The sequence below is a fragment of the Ostrea edulis genome, chromosome 1, assembly GCF_947568905.1.
Source record: "Ostrea edulis chromosome 1, xbOstEdul1.1, whole genome shotgun sequence".
Lineage (NCBI taxonomy): Eukaryota > Metazoa > Mollusca > Bivalvia > Ostreida > Ostreidae > Ostrea > Ostrea edulis.
The window spans coordinates 70,528,664-70,548,650 of NC_079164.1; the positions used below are offsets into that span (position 1 = coordinate 70,528,664).

At 35.8% G+C, this 19,987-nt stretch overlaps 1 long non-coding RNA gene across 1 annotated transcript; it reads right to left on the minus strand.

The window, feature by feature from the left end:
• Window positions 1-1,660: 1,660 nt before the first annotated feature.
• LOC130052804 (uncharacterized) lies at window positions 1,661-19,854 on the minus strand. Its single transcript, XR_008801196.1, has 2 exons — window positions 19,741-19,854; window positions 1,661-2,436 (listed from the first exon to the last, which is right to left on the minus strand). It is a non-coding gene; the product is annotated as an uncharacterized LOC130052804 (long non-coding RNA).
• Window positions 19,855-19,987: the final 133 nt, after the last annotated feature.

Here is a 19,987-nt window from a genome sequence, read left to right on the forward strand (position 1 = left end):
ATATCGCTACACAGCGCTGACCATATCTTCAAATTTGATTTGCATTAAAATCGTTAATTCTCCAATGAGGATCTCCTCAACTGTTGATCGTCCATATTGAATATACTACACTACACCAAATTGCACTTGATTATAAGGTGTAAACCGCTACACCGGGTGTACAGCGGTGTAGACAAATCAAGCGCGCCCAAGCTTGTAAGTTTTAATTTTGCGGATAGCCCACATTTTCATCATGTTCATGGAAAGGTTTGACTTCTTTCGCATCAGATTTAATTATGAAATATGAAAAGACAAATATGTGATATTATAAGAATCGGGATTTAGAAGCCCAAAGGTCAAACTTTAAAGCGCCACAATACAGTAAAAACACGGAGCACAGTCTACGCAGGATGCCAGATTTAAACCCTCATGCGACACATTGCAAATTGGTACGATTCTGTATACAGTTTTAAAACAGACCATATGCACAAAATACTGGTTCCAATCTCCTGTAATTTACAAAGTCTGAAAAAAGTATCACCTACCCTTTCTGATGTCCAAATCAAATGTTTTTGAGATTTTGTTTTGATTTTTTTATTATATGACCGAGTAATATTTTGCCGTCGATCACAAAGTAATTTTGACTAAACTGAGCATTTACGGGGTTTCCGGAAGTGCGTACTCGCCTTTTTATTATTTGATGTTCAATGAAAAACGTCTTAGGCATTTAACTATGCAGGAATTAGTAAACGTATGCATGAAAGGTGAAGATAACCAATAGTGATCAATCTCAAAGATCCTATAAGCAATACAAAATAGAGAATTGGGGAAATACGGACTCCTGGATATACCAGAGGTGGGATCAGGTGCCTAGGAGGAGTAAACATCCCCTGTTGACCGGTCACACCCGGTGTGAGCCCTATATAATCCATTCTTCCAATTACTGAAAAGATTTTATCCCCCCCCCCCCCCCATTCAGAAGTGCTGAAAAATTCAAAATGTTGGAAAAGAAAGTATTTGAATTTCGCTCAAATCTAAATTTAAATGAAATCTTTTGGCAGTCTTCCAATGTTGTCACAATTTTTATAGATACTCTCTGTATCATGCATTTTTGAAACCTGTGCTTGAAACAGATCCAACATCCACCAACTTTTGCATCTCACTGTATCTCTCCAAACATTTATTTGAAAACCAGCCAACATGGCCCATCATATGCTTTTCAGCACTAGCGGAACCAGAGAGTGACAGAGTTACCACACACACCATTCTCAAACTGTGAGGATTATCCCAAATCAAACTTTATTATCTGTTATATATCGCAGAATGTGACAAACAGCTATCCTGAACAGACAATTAATCTATCCTTTCCAAGTGGTGTGAACAAATAACCTGAATCAATGTTTAGCTCCATGATTTTTGCCTCTGACACATAATCTTCCACAGCATGAACTGGGCAAATGTATACATCTGATACTCTCTGAATTGCAAATATATTTTCTCTCCCCAATGCTCAAAGTTTACCCTACAGAGTGGCAAAATAATATCAACGAATCAAATGGCAATTCAGTTGCTCTGTCAACAGCAAAGAACTGAAGAAATAAAAATGCTTTGTACCTCAAAAGGACAAATTTGTCAACATTTGAAATATTCATATGTAACTCTCCATCAATATATATAGCAATTTTTCTTAATTTTCCAATTAAAAGGGTTTTGACTGTTTAACTCTTGCAGGAGATTGAGCTTATTCTTTCTAAATAGCTTTCATATACTTTTGAATTTACAAGCTCCCTACTGGATTTCCAAAACAAGGAAACGAGTCCCATCATCTACCCTTACCATACGACTCGAACAATTTGGATAATTTTCCCAAAATTGACTGAACCCTACCTGCTGATAACCTAACAGGGCACATACAGTTGTTCGATTTCTTGCCCACATACTTACAATTAATTTCATGGATCTCGGTCTTCCCATTTCCATCCTTGAGTGTTAAAAATCTACAAATATCCTCTGGAGTAGCATTACATAAAATCAACCGAATGGGGACCAAACCTCTTTTCGACCAAACTCCAATAACTGGCGCAAGCATGCAATTCAAATATGTAACTCGTAGCTTCCTAAATGGGAAATCTGCAGGGTTACACTTCGAAGGGATATAATGGAGCTTCAAATCAATGTTGTTGACATAAGTTACCTAATACAGATCTTTAACAACCCTGTTTAAAGTAGTATGTTTTCTACTCCCATTTTCCCAAGCACTAACCACAGCCATACTATCAGCATATGCATCGACCCTATGGTCCCTTAAACTCCCTCGGACTGCAAGAAGAGTATTGCCTAGAGCTGAAGCCTCTTTCAAAGGAATGGGTCTAGAATCATCAGAGGGCCAACAATCACTCATCTCAGCTTCTTTTCCATTTATCATCATCATTGCAGCCCACTTGAAAAGTGAAGAATCTGTAAAGATTGGTAATACTTCTCATTACCAGCACATTAGAGTTATCGCGCTTTGATGACTCTTGTGCGTCAGTGGTAAGAAAATGCACAAGTCTCGCGAGCAAGTGCGAGATTACTGGGACATAAACGAAACGTTCATAGCACCCCCCCCCCCCTTTTATTTAAAGTTAATGTACATGGTGTACTTTTAAATAAAATAATCATTGGTCAAACTGCATTTTAAAAATATTCTAAAACTAATTTATCAAGGATGTTACATGTTTCTTTAAACTCTACTACACCTATTATAAAAATTCCAAACAACGATGTTCTCTGTCCTAATTCAATCAATATTTTGCAATTTTCAAAATAGCTTAGATGCAGTTTAGAAACGCATTTGTTGTGTTAATTAGTGTTATAAACGTCTAAAAAAAAAATGCAGTTTGGCAAATATATAACTTATTCTAAAATATTTGAAAATGAGAGAGAGAGAGAGAGAGAGAGAGAGAGAGAGAGAGAGAGAGAGAGAGAGAGAGAGAGGGGGGGGGTTACATTAACCATTACAAAGTCCATGCCATATGAACCCGTCCAAATGGTATGATAAAATAAAATGTCTTCATAACCTGACAGAATAATTTTAATAACATATGAATCCCATTAATTACAAGAAAAGTCGTTGTGTCGGATGTGCATATTGGTTTTTCCCTTCACAGTTCTTCTTGCGATTGATGCTTTATATCCAGGGGCAGCACTTTATGAGGCAGTGGGTCCAGGGTTCAGGGGGCGAAGCCCCCGGAAGCTCATGGATTTTACAGATTTTATGGGGCTTGAAATATTTCTCCTATTTAGTGTACTATTTACCATCATTTTAATAAGGTGAAATTAATAAAATGACCCAAATTTTAAGGGTTTTTTAAAAAAAAAAATTAAGTTCTCTCAATAAAGTAATTCAAGAAATCAAAAGATTTTGTCATTTATTTCTCCAGGAGTAGAAGAAATTATTGCTTCTATTATCATTTAGTACATTTTCAGAATCAAGATACCGCGAATTACCTTAAATTTGAAAATTTTAGCTGCGCCCCCTCTAAATCCGCCACGGATATCGGTCAGATTTGGCAGATTTAGTATCATTAAATCTAATGATTCACATAGTTTAATAAGTTCGTCCGTTTTCTTGTAAGAATAACCAATTCCTAAATTTGCCTTTAGAATTTTAATCAGTGTCGTGGTTTGTAGTCGGTTATAATATGTATTCGATACTATAATTTATATTACGTATGCCTAAGTAATGTTTACGTATGTTGTCCCGGTAGCACGACTTTACGCGCCTTTAATTTGAAGAGTTCCACTAATGGAAATGATAAGTATTGGAGGAGGTTTGTCCAGGTCATATGACTTTCCTTTGAAATTTCCTTTAAAACATTTCAAGAATTTATGTAAATCCAACCCATTAATGAACCATTCACGCATTTCACAAGAAATACTAGTATCCAATTTTCCCATTTTTGTCAACATTCATCAATACCTTCAGACACAAAAGCATCTGGGTAAATTACACATACTTGCACTGATGTTGTTAAAAGAAAGTTGAAGATAACGAACAGTGATCAATCTCATCACTGCTATAATCAATACAAAATAGAGTTGGACAAACACGGTCCCCTGGACACACCATAGGTGAGATTAGGTGCCTAGGAAGAGTAAGCATGCCCTGTCGACCACTCACATCCGCCGCGAGCCATATATCTTGATAAGGTAAACGGAGTTATCCGTAGTCAAAATCAGTGTGCCAAAAACGGCCTAACAATCGGTATGAAACACGTCAGACAGCATTTGACCCAATGATAGGTTGTATTGGCAAACTCGGTCGTTATAACTACCATATAATTTGCGAAATGCTGACTTTAAACGAGACTGTTGAAACTCCAGCACGATCAACGTGTTTGTCAGTAGCTTGCTTCGATTTAAAAACTGACCATACGCAGAACAGGCTCTTGTGTATCGAATCAGTTGAGAGATATAAAAAAGATATGCAGGTGATAATGGAATATTGCTACATAAATATGGGAAGTTGACGATCGAGAAGCTGAAATCATACCGTTTGTCATAAAGTTGAGTTGTTAGTTAGCCGTTAGTATTTACTTTCAATAAAATATCTAAGTATGAAGCAAAAGTGGACGACTCTGTGGTGTCTTTTATTTCGAGTTCACAGGGATATATGGAATCGACATATGAATGAAAGTTATTATTGTTAATAGATAATACGTCGTCGATATATCTAAATGTGGAATTGAAGGTCACAGCAAGATATTTTCTCTTCTCGCGTACATATTTTCAAGTTCACTGGCATATATCGAATCGAGATATGAATGAACATTGTTATTGTTAATAGATAATACGTCGTCGATATATCTAAATGCCAAATTGAAGACCACAACATTTTTTCTTCTCACGTAGAAGTTTTTGAATAAATTCTGCTTCATAGGAATTTAAAAACAGGTCAGATAACAAAGGAGCAAAATTCGTGCCAATGGGAATTTCCAACAGACTGTTGGAAGACCTGATCACCAAAGACCACGAAGATATCGTCAACTCCAGCATATTTTCTATTTCAACTTGTGCATGGAATCAGAGTGGTGTTTAACAAAGTAATTCTTTGGATGACCGATCACTAGATATGAATATTTGCGTTTTCCATTTCTGTTGAAGAAGCAACTGTCTATGATGTCAGAAAGTCTAGTCTTTCATTTATCGTGAGGAATGGTCGTGTATAGTGTTGAAAAGTCATAGGTTTTAATGTTATTGATTTGGGGAAAATTCTGCGATTTCAAGTTCACTAAAAGTTGTTTGAATATTTTAGAATCCACATTTGATTAACACCACTTCTGGCATATGTAGTCGCACAGTAAGTTTGAAGTTTCTCCCTCACATCTGTTAATATTTTCGTGAGGAGCAAAGATAGGGGCTTGGTATAGCACTTACTGGATCCAGCAATGTATCTTGCTTGTAAGGGTTTTTATGTAGTTTAGGAATCCAGTATATGTACGGTAACTCATATTCATTCGACCCATTGACTGGGATATTAAATGTATCTAAAACTGAAGCATGGTTTTGAAGAATTTCATCTATTGAAAGGGTAGATGGAATAAAAGTATAATTACCAAAAGTGGAATTAATGCCAAGTTCATTTAAAATATAAGATGATCTATATCTAGGCATTGCAAAGTTTGTTTATAATTAAAAAGTTTTTGTCTTTTATTCAATGTTTTCTAGGCACCTGGTCCCATCTCTGGTATATCTAGGGGTCCGTGTTTGCCTAACTCTCTATTTTGTATTCCTTATATAAGTTATGAAATTGATCACTGTTTAATATCTTCACTTTTCATAGAGCATTAACTGAAACATTACTCCAGACAGAAACCCGTCATACAGGATACTTCGACAAAATAAAAGACCTCCCCATTATTGACGAGTTGGACTCTGAACCTACTTTGGCAGAACTCATCAAAGCAATTGACGCTCTTGCCTCTGGCAAAGCACCAGAAGAATACAGTGTCCCATCTGAGATCATAACATGTGGGAAACCTGCCCTGTTGGAACCATTACACAAACTGCTATGTCTCTGCGAGAGAAAAGGCAAGGTACCCCAGGACATGGATGATGTCAAGATCATTACCCTTACAAACGAAGGGTGGTCGCAGCGACTGCAATAACTACAAGGGCATCTCTTTGCTGAGCATTGTAGGCAAAGTCTTCGCAATTGTGGTCCTGACTTGCCTGCAAGTCCTTGCTGAACGTATGATATATACAGAGTCACAGTGTGGTTTCAGAGCTAAGAAGTCAACAATGGATATGATTTTCTTGGTGCACCAGCTTCAAGAAAAATGTCAGGAACAACATACATCCCTTTACATCGCCTTTATTGATTTAACGAAGGCACTTGCTCCTGTCAGCAGGAAAGGTCTGTTCAGATGCTAAAGAAGATCAGTTGTCCATTCCAGCTACTGAGCATCACCGCCTCTTTCCATGACAACATGAAGGGCACCATTAGCTGTGACGCGAAGCCTCAGAACCCTTCCGGAGGCAAAGCGGGGTGAAACAAAGATGTGTCCTCGCACCGACCAGGTTTGGCATATTTTCCTTGTTGCTGGTAAACTTTGCTTTCAGAGATCACACCAGAAGTGTTTGGAAGCTATTTAACTTGAAACGTTTGAGAGCAAAGACCAAGGTCCTTACAGTCCACATAAGGAAAATGCTATTCGCAGAAGATGCAGCCCTGAGTACACATATCGATGAAGCCCTTCAACAGCTGTTGGACACGTTCTCTTACGCCTGCAAGGAGTTCGAACTAACTATCAGTATACAAAAACAAACTTCATGTCCTAGGATGCTCCCTTACCACCAGCAATCAACATCGATGGCAAAGTGTTTGAGGTCACAGACCACTTTACCTACCTTGGATCTGCCATCACTAGCAACCTGTCTCGAGATGTTGAAATCGACAAACGCATCGCCAAAGCGGTCATCGTGATATCCAAGTACGCAAGAGAGATTGGGGCAACAAGCAGTTGACTCTGAACACCTAACTCAAAGTCTACCAGGCATGTGTGCTCAGTAGCCTGTTATATGGCAGTGAATCCTGGACTACATATGCCAGACAAGATAATCATCTAAAAATGTTCCATATTCGTAACCTCCGACAATTACTCGGCATCACATGGCAGGACAGGGTCAATAGCACCGAAGTACTGGTGAAAGCTGGCTCTCTCAGTATGCACCTCATGTTCTGCCAACGTCGTTTACGCTGGCTTGGACATGTCCACCGAATGGAGAACGGTCGCATCCCAAAGCACATCATGAATGGGGAGCTGGACGCTAGACGCAGACCAACAGGACATCCATGCATCCTTGCGGTTCAAAGACGTTTGCAAGCGTGACCTAAAACTGACAGGCATTGACTCAAACACCCGGAAAATTGCTTGTGGACGATTGAAGTACTTGGGAACTTGCGGTAAGAGAGGAAGTCAGACGAGGGGAAGAAAAGAGAAGTCAAACGCTGGAAGAGAAGAAAACAAAATCAGGCTCCAAATGAACCCTGCACCTACGTCTGCAATAATTGTGGCAGAGACTGTCATGCAAGAATCGACTATTAAGCCACTCACGGTACTGCCCTTAAAAAGACAAACTTTGACCTACTAATGCGAAAAAAATCGTCTCCCGAGACGGAAGGATGCCTACTACTAAGTATTTGTTCCAGCTGACAAAGCTTGTAACAGCACTGTCTTTGTATGTAAGGCTTATCATTAGAAATGTGTATTAAATGAACTCATTCACCAAGTTTCCTTTCAAAAGATAAAATTTCTTCAAAATTATGTTTCGGTTTTACACACGCGTACATGATATCCCAGGCAATGGGACGAATGAATATGATATTCTGTACCTGTACTGGATTCCAAAACTTTACAAAATCCTTACAGAGATACATTATAGTGTTCTTCCAAGCCCATTTAAAAAAAAGGTCGTATCTGAAAGACCCCATGACCTTTCATTTTAATGCTTAGAATATTTCGAAGGAACACCCACTGCCCATTGTTAAACGTCTTAAGTTTGACGAAGGACCAAGGTGGAAAATCGAACAAGCCGGGCCTCTTGGGTGCTAACTGAATGTTTCATAACCTACTGCGATCGGTCTCTGTCCGAAATATAACTGTATGTTCCAGAGTAATGAAATTTATTAAGACTATACCTGTCTTTTGAAATTTAAGATCCTATTTTCCAGTTTTGAAACTTACAGGCATGATGATGTTCGTAAAAAAAATCAGATGTTGCAATTGACTCTTTTATCTATAATGATCTCTATATTACGATAAAGCATCTTGGTGTCTCATTATAACGAAATGGTTCTTTGTTAATGTTGTAGCAAATATCGCGCTAAAACGATTAATATTTCGTTTAAAGGAACTTTTATCACGTTAGAATGAGTTAATTCTTTTTCTTTTTACGCGCATTCTTCAGAGTAATATACAGAATGTAATCATGATTCTCTTTTGTTGACATTTTAAAGTGTCATGTGATCATGTACTATTATTTAAGTCATACTGAAATCAACAAGTACATGGACATCTTATACGAAAACTGTTGTCTTGTAGTTAAAATAATCCTAACGCACCGTTAATTTAGAGAAAAATAATTTCCACATCTAAAAACAAGTTTAAAGTGTACTTGATGTATAAACATGTTACCATAATTCAATGGGGCACATTTATAAATACATAAACTGAAAAATGAATAGATTGTTAACTGAACCTTTCAATGGAAATGCATGGAATTGTAGAGCGTAATTTTATGTGATTCTTAAAATGCGGCGATTGCGATCCCTCAGATAACTTGCTGAGGGTTCTAGCAGTTCAATATATACATATTGGCACACTGATTTTGACTACGGATAACTCCGTTTACCTAATCAGGATATAGGGCTCATGGCGGATGTGACTCCTCCTAGGCACTTGATCCCACCTCTTGTGTATCCAGGGGTCCGTGCTTGCCCAACTATCTATTTTATATTGCTTATAGGAGTTATGAGATTGATAACTGTTCGTTATCTTCACCTTAGGCTTTCATCAAGGATTGGAGTAAAGTGTTTACAATTTTATTAATCAATTATGTACAAATCCCCGCTCTTAATTTTACCGACATGGCTCTATTTGGCTCCCGGTGTTATAGAGCCAGACTTCCCCCCATAGTGATACTTCCCCCCGGAAGTCTGGCTCTAGAGCGAGATTTCCCCCCAGAGCCAGTCTCTCCCCCCCCTCCCCCCCCCCCCCCCCCCGCGGAAGTCTGGCTCTAGAGTGAGCCTTCCCCACGGAAGTCTGGCTCTAGAGTGAGCCTTCCCCACGGAAGTCTGGCTCTAGAGTGAGTCTTCCCCCCGGTAGTCTCGCTCTAGAGTGAGCCTCACCCCAGCAGACGTGCTATAGAATAAACCTTACCCCCAGGGTGAAAACTCACTCTAGAGCCATAACACCCTCTTGAAGTCTCGCTCTAGAGAGACACCCCCGCTTTCATCCCCTCCTATGCAAACTATGAAATAAATTTTAGTTTATCGGGCAGGGAATTACTTACCTATCTACCTCTCTACCTACCTACCTATACCTATCTATCTACCTACCTACCTACTTTTTAAAAAAATGTTTTATTTTTGTATTTTCAACACATTTATACAAACATTCAAACTGTAATCTACACTCGATCATTCACACTTGCAATTACTCTGTGTACCTTCTGTATCAACAATAACAGTGAATTGTATATATGATATATACATGTATAATATATAAATACACACACATAATATATATACACACATTAACATACATATATACACATTCAAAGATAAAGATAATTATTTTATTTTTCATATAAATGTATTATGATTTTCAACAAACTACTTGTCCATTATATTATCATACAATGCCCATTTACCAAGTATTTTGGATTTGCTATGAAATACATTTTGACAATATTTTTCTAAATTTCTATAGTATTTAAACAAATTAATTGCATCTGACAATTTGGGTTTTGAGTCCCGTGATCTGGAGTAATAAATGTGCTTTTTTGCTAACAAAAGAAAATTTTCCAAATAACTTCCATCAATATTGCCTAGTAACACACTTCTTTTTGTGATTTTATAACCTTTGACAAATGCATGGTACCATTTCACAAAATCTCTCCAGAAGGCAGATACATACACCCAGTCATAAAAAATATGAGTGACTGTTTCTCTTTCACTTTTGCAAAATGAACACAAGTCATTATCTACAAGTTTAAGTTTGCGAAGGAAAGAGTTTGGAGCTACATGTATATAACACATAAGAATAAGGTATTGAAGATAAATTAATTTTGTTTCTTTTGTGCATAAAGATGCATTCATATAATGAAATTCCCAACATTTTTCTGAAATAGTTTCACTGAGATAAGCTTCCCACTTCTCTCTTTTGAGTTGTGGGGCTATGAACTCCTTTTACAATACACTGATTTGGACTCAACAATTCATGATGTACTTTGCATTGTTTTTAAAATCAGCAATTTGTCTTTTAATTTCAATCCCAAGGTGTAATAACTTGCATTCCCAAAGAAGAAAAAGATAGACACTATATAAAAAATTGGCGACCAATATCATTATTAATGTTGATTACAAAATTGGTTTTAGTGCCATAGCAAATCGTTTAAAGAAAGTACAAACAAGTATCATAGGTGACTCTCAGAAGGGTTTTATAAAGGGACGATTTATTGGTGAAAACACTCGTTTTTGTATGATTTGATTGACTATCTAAAAAAGGAAAATCAGCCAGGATTGTTATTATTATTAGATTTTGAAAAAGCGTTTGATTCATTGGAATGGGATTTTATTTTAAAGGCACTCAGGTCCTTCAATTTTGGGGAATCTATTGTAAAATGGTTTCTTACTATATACACCTCTAGTACCAGTTGTATAATTAACAATGGAAACTTATATAAATTCTTCAGTCTTGAACGAGGTTGTAGACAAGGAGATCCATTGGTACCATATATCTTTATTATTACAATAGAATTGTTGGCAAAAGCACTTAAAGAAAATTGAAATATTATGGGTGTAACTGTGGCTGGAAAATAAAATAAATTAGGCCAGTATGCGGACGACTCTTTTTTAACGTTAGATGGCAGTGAAAAATCACTTAGAGAATCTATGAGAGTTATTGATATGTTTAGAATGATTTCTGGACTACGTTTAAATATTTCAAAATCACAAGTAATTTGGTTGGGGAGCAAATCAGGTTCGGCGGAAACTTTGTGTAATGATCTGAAAATAAAATGGGGAAATAGCAATTTTAAGCTCCTCAAAATAGTGTTTACAAAACATCTGGAAGACATGACTTTATGTAATTATCAATCTAAAATCAATGCCATTAAAAATTGCTAGGTTTGTGGACTAAACGGGATTTAACTCCAATAGGTAAAATCACAATTATCAAAACTTTATCACTCCCAAAACCCATACACTTATTTTCAGCATTGCCTGACCCACCTAAACAAGTACTGGAAGAGTTGAATAAAATATTTTTTTTAAATTTATTTGGGGATACAAGGTAGAAAAGTTGAAAAGAAATACAATTGTGGGTAATTATGATGAAGGGGGACTAAATATGGTACATTTGGCATCTTATATATCTTATATTAAGCTGAAATGGGTCAAAAGGTACCTTGCTGATGTTTATTCTTATCTAGCATATTTATGGTATCTTGTGTTTTCATGTTTTATATATACAATCAGGATAGGTACAGCTACGGACTGTTTACATGTGATAACGCCTTTTATATCATTGCTTTTTAATGTTTTATTTATTTTCTATGTATTATGTGTATAACATTCTGTTGTAGGGTATGTATGCATTGTAAAGCACCTTTGAGCGTACATAGTGTGTGAAAAGGGTGCTATATAAATATGGTATTATTTTATTTATTTATTGCTGATAATGAAGATATATGGCAACATATGTTGCATAGTATTTTAAATCTTAGAAATGTGGATTTCATTTTTCACTTATCCAAAGAAAAACTTAATGAATTTGTAAATCATATTGACAATGTGTTTAAAGCTTTATCAAGATATTAAAAAAACTCTCTTTCTGTTACAGATTATTTGAATTTAGATATAAGCAATTTTGTTGATGTTAAATGATGGAATTTTAATACAAATTGGGTTGACAGAGGCATTAAAACCTTGAATGACTTAGTTTTGCAGAATGAAACATTCAAATACTTTACTGATGTAAAAGGTATGGTTGGTACAAAGAACGTTTTGAGCTATCATTGTCTTATTTCAAAAGTACCCTACCTACCAACTTACCTACCTCTCTACCTGAAGTTAAATAACCGATATTTTTACGCAGATGAGAAGAAACATAAATTCGAAATTTCTTCATTTCATTTTTCAAACTTCTAAAACTAACCACGGCATAGGTATTGTGTGGGTCAAAGTTCAAGGTCTATGGGTCAAACAAAATGGCTTATCAATTCCAATGTGTTTTATTCACCGTTTTCTTCTCTTGAGTTTGATGAACGGCTTAAGTAAAATCATTTAATGCCCTGCTGAAAAAGGTCCTGGTATCTAAACAATCTCTATAAAGTGATAGTAGTTTACCAGGAATAAATGGAGGGGGAAGTCCTGCTATGGGGGGGGGGGGGTGTCTGACTCTACAACTAGTGATAGAGTAGGTCTTCCCACGGGGAAGTCTGGCTCTAGAGTGAGACTTCCCCGGGGGTTCTCCTGCTCTAGAGTGAGCCTTCCCCCAAGGGGAAGGCTCACTCTAGAGCCAGGCTTCCGGGGGAAGGCTCACTCTAGAGTCAGGCTTCCGGGGGGAAGTCTCATTATGGGGGGAAGGCTCACTCTACAACACCGGTTCTGGTAGTTCGGCTCACTTTGGCTCCCGGCTCTTACAGCGCGGCTTAGTTGGCCTGTTAAGTCCCAGCTCGAGTTTTGATTATTACAATTAATTCAAACAGGAAAGATTTGTTCGGTCACGTCTGATTTTAAACAAAAGAAATAAACAATATGAATATTACCTTTTATCTGCTGCCGATCTGATCACTCTGTCCAAAGTCAAGTGTAACAAGATGTGTTCGTGAAACACCGATGCCCCCGGATTACAACAAAGTGGAACTGTGAGACATTTTCTGACAATTTCAAAACTAGTATAGGTCAATGTCACAAGGTCAACAAATCTGGTATCGTTGGAATTTAAAGGTATTCTCACAAAAATGCACATGCTTCATATAAAAACAGTACCTCTCACGATTTGAAAAATATGGCTTACATTCGAATTTTCTAAATGTAGGTAAAATGTCAATGTTAAGGTCACCAGGTCAAACCTTTTGGTGTCAGTGGAAAGGAATACACAAACCAAATATGAAAGATCTACGTCTTGTGGTGTAAAAGATATGACCAATGTCCCAAATCTGGTATCGTATCGTATGACCCAAGTTAAACAGGTTGGGAACACTTCCCCTATAGCGAGATATTCTCGCTAAAACGCGATTATCCCTCTCTAGCGAGAATAAATATATCGCGTACAACAGAGAAAAACACCCGCAGAGTACATGTACATCTTTTCGTGATTCACGTGAAAAGAAGAAGAATCAAAATAAAAACACTCATGATATGTATTGGATTTCAGACTGCTTCCCTCTTACGCAGCAACTTTGATATGCAATTTCATTAGATCGGTAAAGTTGGCTACTAGTAACCAGCTACTAGTAACTGGCTACTTAAAAAGAGAAAAGTTGGCTACTAGTAGCCAGCTACTTGAACCAGGAAAAGTTAGTTACTAGTAGCCAGTTACTAGTAGCCAGCTACTAAAAGTAAGAAAAGTTAGCTACTCGTAGCCAGCTACTACAAAATATAAAAGTTATAATTACTGATAGCTCGCTACCAGATAAAGGTTAATGAGTTTGAAAATTATTATCTATCGGATTTATTTCTAAAGAGGACGTATGAAATTTCATGCTCAATTATCCCCAATTACATAACGTTGCAATGCAAAATACGAATAAACTTTTTCAACTGAGTGTTTACTTTAAAAGTGATACGGATTGAATTCAGACCTTCCAACATTTGATATACCATCCATTTTGAGATATCTGCTACTTTTACAATTTGATTCGAGTTACCCTAAAATTTCAACATAAGTGTGAATACCGTAAGAAACTTTATGTTTGACTTTATGTTTGTATTAGATATCTGACGAATTTACGACTATACATATGGCAAGAAGTGATAGATGGTGTTTTGGTACGCCACGAATTTTCAGATATCGCTCTTTAGGAAATCAGTTACTTATACATTTTGATTATCGGTACAATGAAATTTCAAGATCCGTGTGAATACCTTAAGGAACTCCGTGTTTATATCATATATTTAACTAACTTACAACGATACGTATGGCGAGTAGTGATATTGGGTATCGTGAAATGTCATCAATTTTCAGATAACACGCTTAAGGAAGTCAGCTACATATACTTTTTGATGGCAAGTAAACTGAAATTTCAAGTTTTTCGCAAATATCTTAAGGAACTCTGAGTTTGTATTAGATATCTGACTAATTTACAATTATCAACGTGAAGAAGAGTGATATTAGGTATCTTGACATGCCATAAATTTCCAGATATCACGCTTAAGGAAGTCAGCTACTTATACCTTTTGATTCCTGGTATCCTGAAATTTCAAGTTTTTCATAAATATCTTAAAGAACTCCTTGTTTTATTAGATATCTGACTAATTTACAACTACCCACCTGAAGAGGTGTGATATTAGGTATCTTGATATGCCAACAATTTTCGGATATCATACTTAACGAAGTCAGCTACTTATACCTTTTGATTCCAGGTAACCTGAAATTTCAAGTTTTTCATAAATATCTTAAAGAACTCTGTGCTTGTATTAGATAGCTGATTAGTTTACGACTATCCATGTGAAGTGGAGTGGTACTAGGTATCTTGATATGCAATTAATTTTGAGATATCACGCTTAAGGAAGTCAGCTACTTATACCTTTTGATTGCAGGTAACCTGAAAATTAAAGTTTTTAGAAAATATATTAAGGAACTCCGTCTTTGTTTTAAATATCTGATTAATTTACCAATGCACATATGACAAAATCTGATATTAGGTATCTTGATATCCCATCAATTTTCAGATATCACTCTTAAGGAAGTCAGCTACATATACCTTTTGATGGTAGGTAAACTGAAATTTCAAGTTTTTCGCAAATATCTTAAGGAACTCTGTATTTGTATTAGATATCTGACTAATTTACAACTACCCACGTGAAGTGGTGTGATATTAGGTATCTTGATATGCCAACAATTTTGAGATATCATAATTAACGAAGTCAGCTACTTATACCTTTTGATTCCAGGTAACCTGAAATTTCAAGTTTTTCATAAATATCTTAAAGAACTCCTTGTTTGTATTAGATATCTGACTAGTTTACAACTATCCATGTGAAGTGGAATGGTATTAGGTATCTTGATATGCCATTAATTTTCAGATATCACCCTTAAGGAAGTCAGCTACTTATACCTTTTGATTGCAGGTAACATGAAATTTCAAGCTTTGTACCAATATTTTAAGGAACTCTGAGTTTGTATTAGATATCTGACTAATTTACAATTATCAAAGTGAAGAAGAGTGATATTAGGTATCTTGACATACCATAAATTTCCAGATATCACGCTTAAGGAAGTCAGCTACTTATACCGTTTGATTGCAGGTAACCTGAAAATTAACGTTTTTAGAAAATATTTTAAGGAACTCCATCTTTGTTTTAAATATCTGATTAATTTACCAATGCACATATGACAAAATCTGATATTAGGTATCTTGACATGCCATAAATTTCCAGATATCACGCTTAAGGAAGTCAGCTACTTATACCTTTTGATTCCTGGTAACCTGGAATTTCAGGTTTTTCATAAATATCTTAAAGAACTCTGTATTTGTATTAGATATCTGACTAATTTACAACTATCCACGTAAAGAGGTGTGATATTAGGTATCTTGATATGCTAACAATTTTCGAATATCATACTTAACGAAGTCAGCTACATTGACTTATACCTTTTTATTCCAGGTAACCTGAAGTTTCAAATTCTTCATAAATATCTTAAAGAACTCCTTGTTTGTATTAGATATCTGACAAATTTACAACTGTCCATGTGAAGTGGAATGGTATTAGGTATCTTGATGTGCCATCAATTTTCAGATATCACCCTTAAGGAAGTCAGCTAATTATACTTTTTGATTCTAAGTAACCTGATGTTTGAAGTTTTCCGTAAATATCTTGAGGAACTCTGCGTTTGCATTAGATATCTGACTAACTTACAACCATCCACGTGAAGAGGAGTGATATTAGGCATCTTGATACCTATTATCATATCTCTTCACGTGGATAGTAGTTTACTAGTCAGATATCTAACAGAAACACAGAGTTCCTTAAGCTATATACAAAACATTTTAAATTTCAGGATGTCTGGAATCAAAAGGTATAAGTAGCTGACTTCGTCGAACGTGATATCTCAAAATTGATTGCATATCAAGACACTTCATATAAAGCTCTGTAATATCGGCAAAGATAAATTAGTCAGATATCTAACATATCTATCTGACAATTGATGGTATATCAAGATACCTAATATCACTCCTCTTCAGGTGGATAATAGATAATTAGTGTGATATTTAATACAAACACAGAGTTCCTTAAAAGATATCTACAAAACATTTGAAATTTCAGGTAACCAGGAATCAAAAGGTCTAAGTAGCTAACTTCCTTAAGCGTGATATCTGAAAATTGATGGCATATCAAGATACCTAATATAACTCCTTGTCATATGTGAGATGGTAAGTTAATGGTATATCTTATACAAACACAGAGTTCCTTAAGATATGTACGGAAAACTTGAAATTTCAGTCTACCTAGAATCAAATGGTATAAGTAGCTGACTTCCTTAAACGTGATATCTGAAAATTGATGGCATATCAAAATACCTAATATCACATCTTGTCATGTGTACATTGGTAAATTAATCAGATATCTAAAACAAACACGGAGCTCCTTAAAATATTTTCTAAAAACTTGAAATTTCAGGTTACCTGCAATCAAAATGCACAAGTAGCTGACTTCCTTAAACGTGATATCTGAAAATTGAAGGCATATCAAGATAACTAATATAACTCCTTGTGATACATGTATGTGCATTGGTAAATTAATCAGATATCTAAAACAAAAACGGAAATTCTCAAAATATTTACTAAACACTTGAAATTACAGTTTATCTGCAATCAAAATGTACAAGTAGCTGACTTCCTTAAGGGTGATATCTGAAAATTAATTCTATATCAAGATACCTAATATCATTCCTCTTCATGTGGATAGTTGTAAGTTAGTCAGATATCTAATACAAAAGCAGAGTTACTTAAGATATTTATGAAAAAGTTGAAATTTCAGGTGTCGAGGAATCAAAAGGTATAAGTAGCTGACTTCCTAAAGGGTGATATCTGAAAATTGATGGCATATCAAGATCCCTAATATCACTCCTCTTCACGTGGATAGTTGAAACTTAGTCAGATATCGAATACAAACGCAGAGTTCCTTAAGATATTTACGGAAAACTTGAAATTTTAGGTTACCTGCAATCAAAAGGTATAAGTAGCTGACTTCCTTAAGCGTGATATCTCAAAATTGATGGCATATCAAGGTACCTAATATCAGATTTTGTCATATGTGCATTGGTAAATTAATCAGATATTTAAAAGAACGACGGAGTTCCTTAAAATATTTTCTAAAAACTTTCAGGTTACCTGCAATTAAAAGGTATAAGTAGCTGACTTTCTTAAGGGTGATATCTGAAAATTGATGGCATATCAAGATACCTAGTACCACTCCACTTCACATGGATAGTTGTAAACTAGTCAGATATCTAATACAAGCACAGAGTTCTTTAAGATATTTATGAAAAACTTGAAATTTCAGGTTACCAGGAATCAAAAGATATAAGTAGCTGACTTCCTTAAGCGTGATATCTGGAAATTTATGGCATGTCAAGATACCTAATATCACTCTTCTTCACTTTGATAATTGTAAATTCGTCAGATATCTAATACAAACTCAGAGTTCCTTAAAATATTGGTACAAAACTTGAAATTTCATGTTACCTGCAATCAAAAGGTATAAGTAACTGACTTCCTTAAGGGTGATATCTGAAAATTGATGTCATATCAAGATACCTAATACCATTCCACTTCACATGGATAGTTGTAAATTAGTCAGATATCTAATACAAACAAGGAGTTCTTTAAGATATTTATGAAAAACTTGAAATTTCAGGTTACCTGGAATCAAAACGTATAAGTAGCTGACTTCGTTAAGTATGATATCTGGTTTATGGCATGTCAAGATACCTAATATCACTCTTCTTCACTTTGATAATTGTAAATTAGTCAGATATCTAATACAAACTCAGAGTTCCTTAAGATATTTGCGAAAAACTTGAAATTTCAGTTTACCTGCCATCATAAGGTATATGTAGCTGACTTCCTTAAGCGTGATATCTGAAAATTGATGACATATCACGATACCCAATATCACTACTCGCCATACGTATCGTTGTAAGTTAGTTAAATATATGATATAAACACGGAGTTCCTTAAGGTATTCACACGGATCTTGAAATTTCATTGTACCGATAATCAAAATGTATAAGTAACTGATTTCCTAAAGAGCGATATCTGAAAATTCGTGGCGTACCAAAACACCATCTATCTCTTCTTGCCATATGTATAGTCGTAAATTCGTCAGATATCTAATACAAACATAAAGTTTCTTACGGTATTCACACTTATGTTGAAATTTCAGGATAACTCGAATCAAATTGTAAAAGTAGCAGATATCTCAAAATGGATGGTATATCAAACGATTGAAGGTCTGAATTCAATCCGTATCACTTTTAAAGTAAACACTCAGTTGAAAAAGTTTATTTGTATTTTGCATTGCAACGTTATGTAATTGGGGATAATTGAGCATGAAATTTCATACGTCCTCTTTAGAAATAAATCTGATAGATAATAATTTTCAAACTCATTAACCTTTATCTGGTAGCGAGCTATCAGTAATTATAACTTTTATATTTTGTAGTAGCTGGCTACGAGTAGCTAACATTTCATACTTTTAGTAGCTTGTTACTAGTAACTGGCTACTAGTAGCTAACTTTTCCTGGTTCAAGTAGCTGGCTACTAGTAGCCAACTTTTCTCTTTCTAAGTAGCCAGTTACTAGTAGCTGGTTACTAGTGGCCAACTTTACCGATCTAATTTCATTACTATGTTGTCAATTTCATAGAAACAATTCGCATCATGTTGAGTGCGTGTCGCACTTATTCAACTTTGCACGGGATTTGCCATTATTTTCAATAAAGACGCCAAAACTCCTGTTTATGGTCATGTTTATTTCTCGCTATTTAAAGAGGGATAATCGCGTTTTAGCGAGAATATCTCGCTACTTAGGGGAAGTGTTCCCAACCTGTTAAAGCTTTTTGCAACAGACAGACGGACGGGCACCCCCCCCCCCCCCCCCAACTATTTGCTTCGATTCCAGGGGCATAAAAAATGATCATGAATCTACCACCTCGCTTCTTTGTATACCCTTTAGCGAGACTAACGTCACCTATCGGTCATACTCTAAAATTAAATCCTACATGATCGGAATACCTTTCTCCGAATCATCTCAAAATCGTACTCACTGTTTTGAGAGAGGGATGTCTGCTGTCTTTTTCGGTGTGTTTTCTTTAGGTCTGCACTGAATAAAAACTCAGAAAAAATTGACCGTGTAAGCGTGGTAGTGCAGTTGGTATGATGTATCAGGGTGTTCCTTATAAAATGTGTCTTTCAGGTGGCCTTTAATAGACCTGCACGACTTCTGCGAGATTTAACTTGACAAATTCATAGCAACCGGAAATGTGGACAAGATACCGCTGACAAAGCACCGTG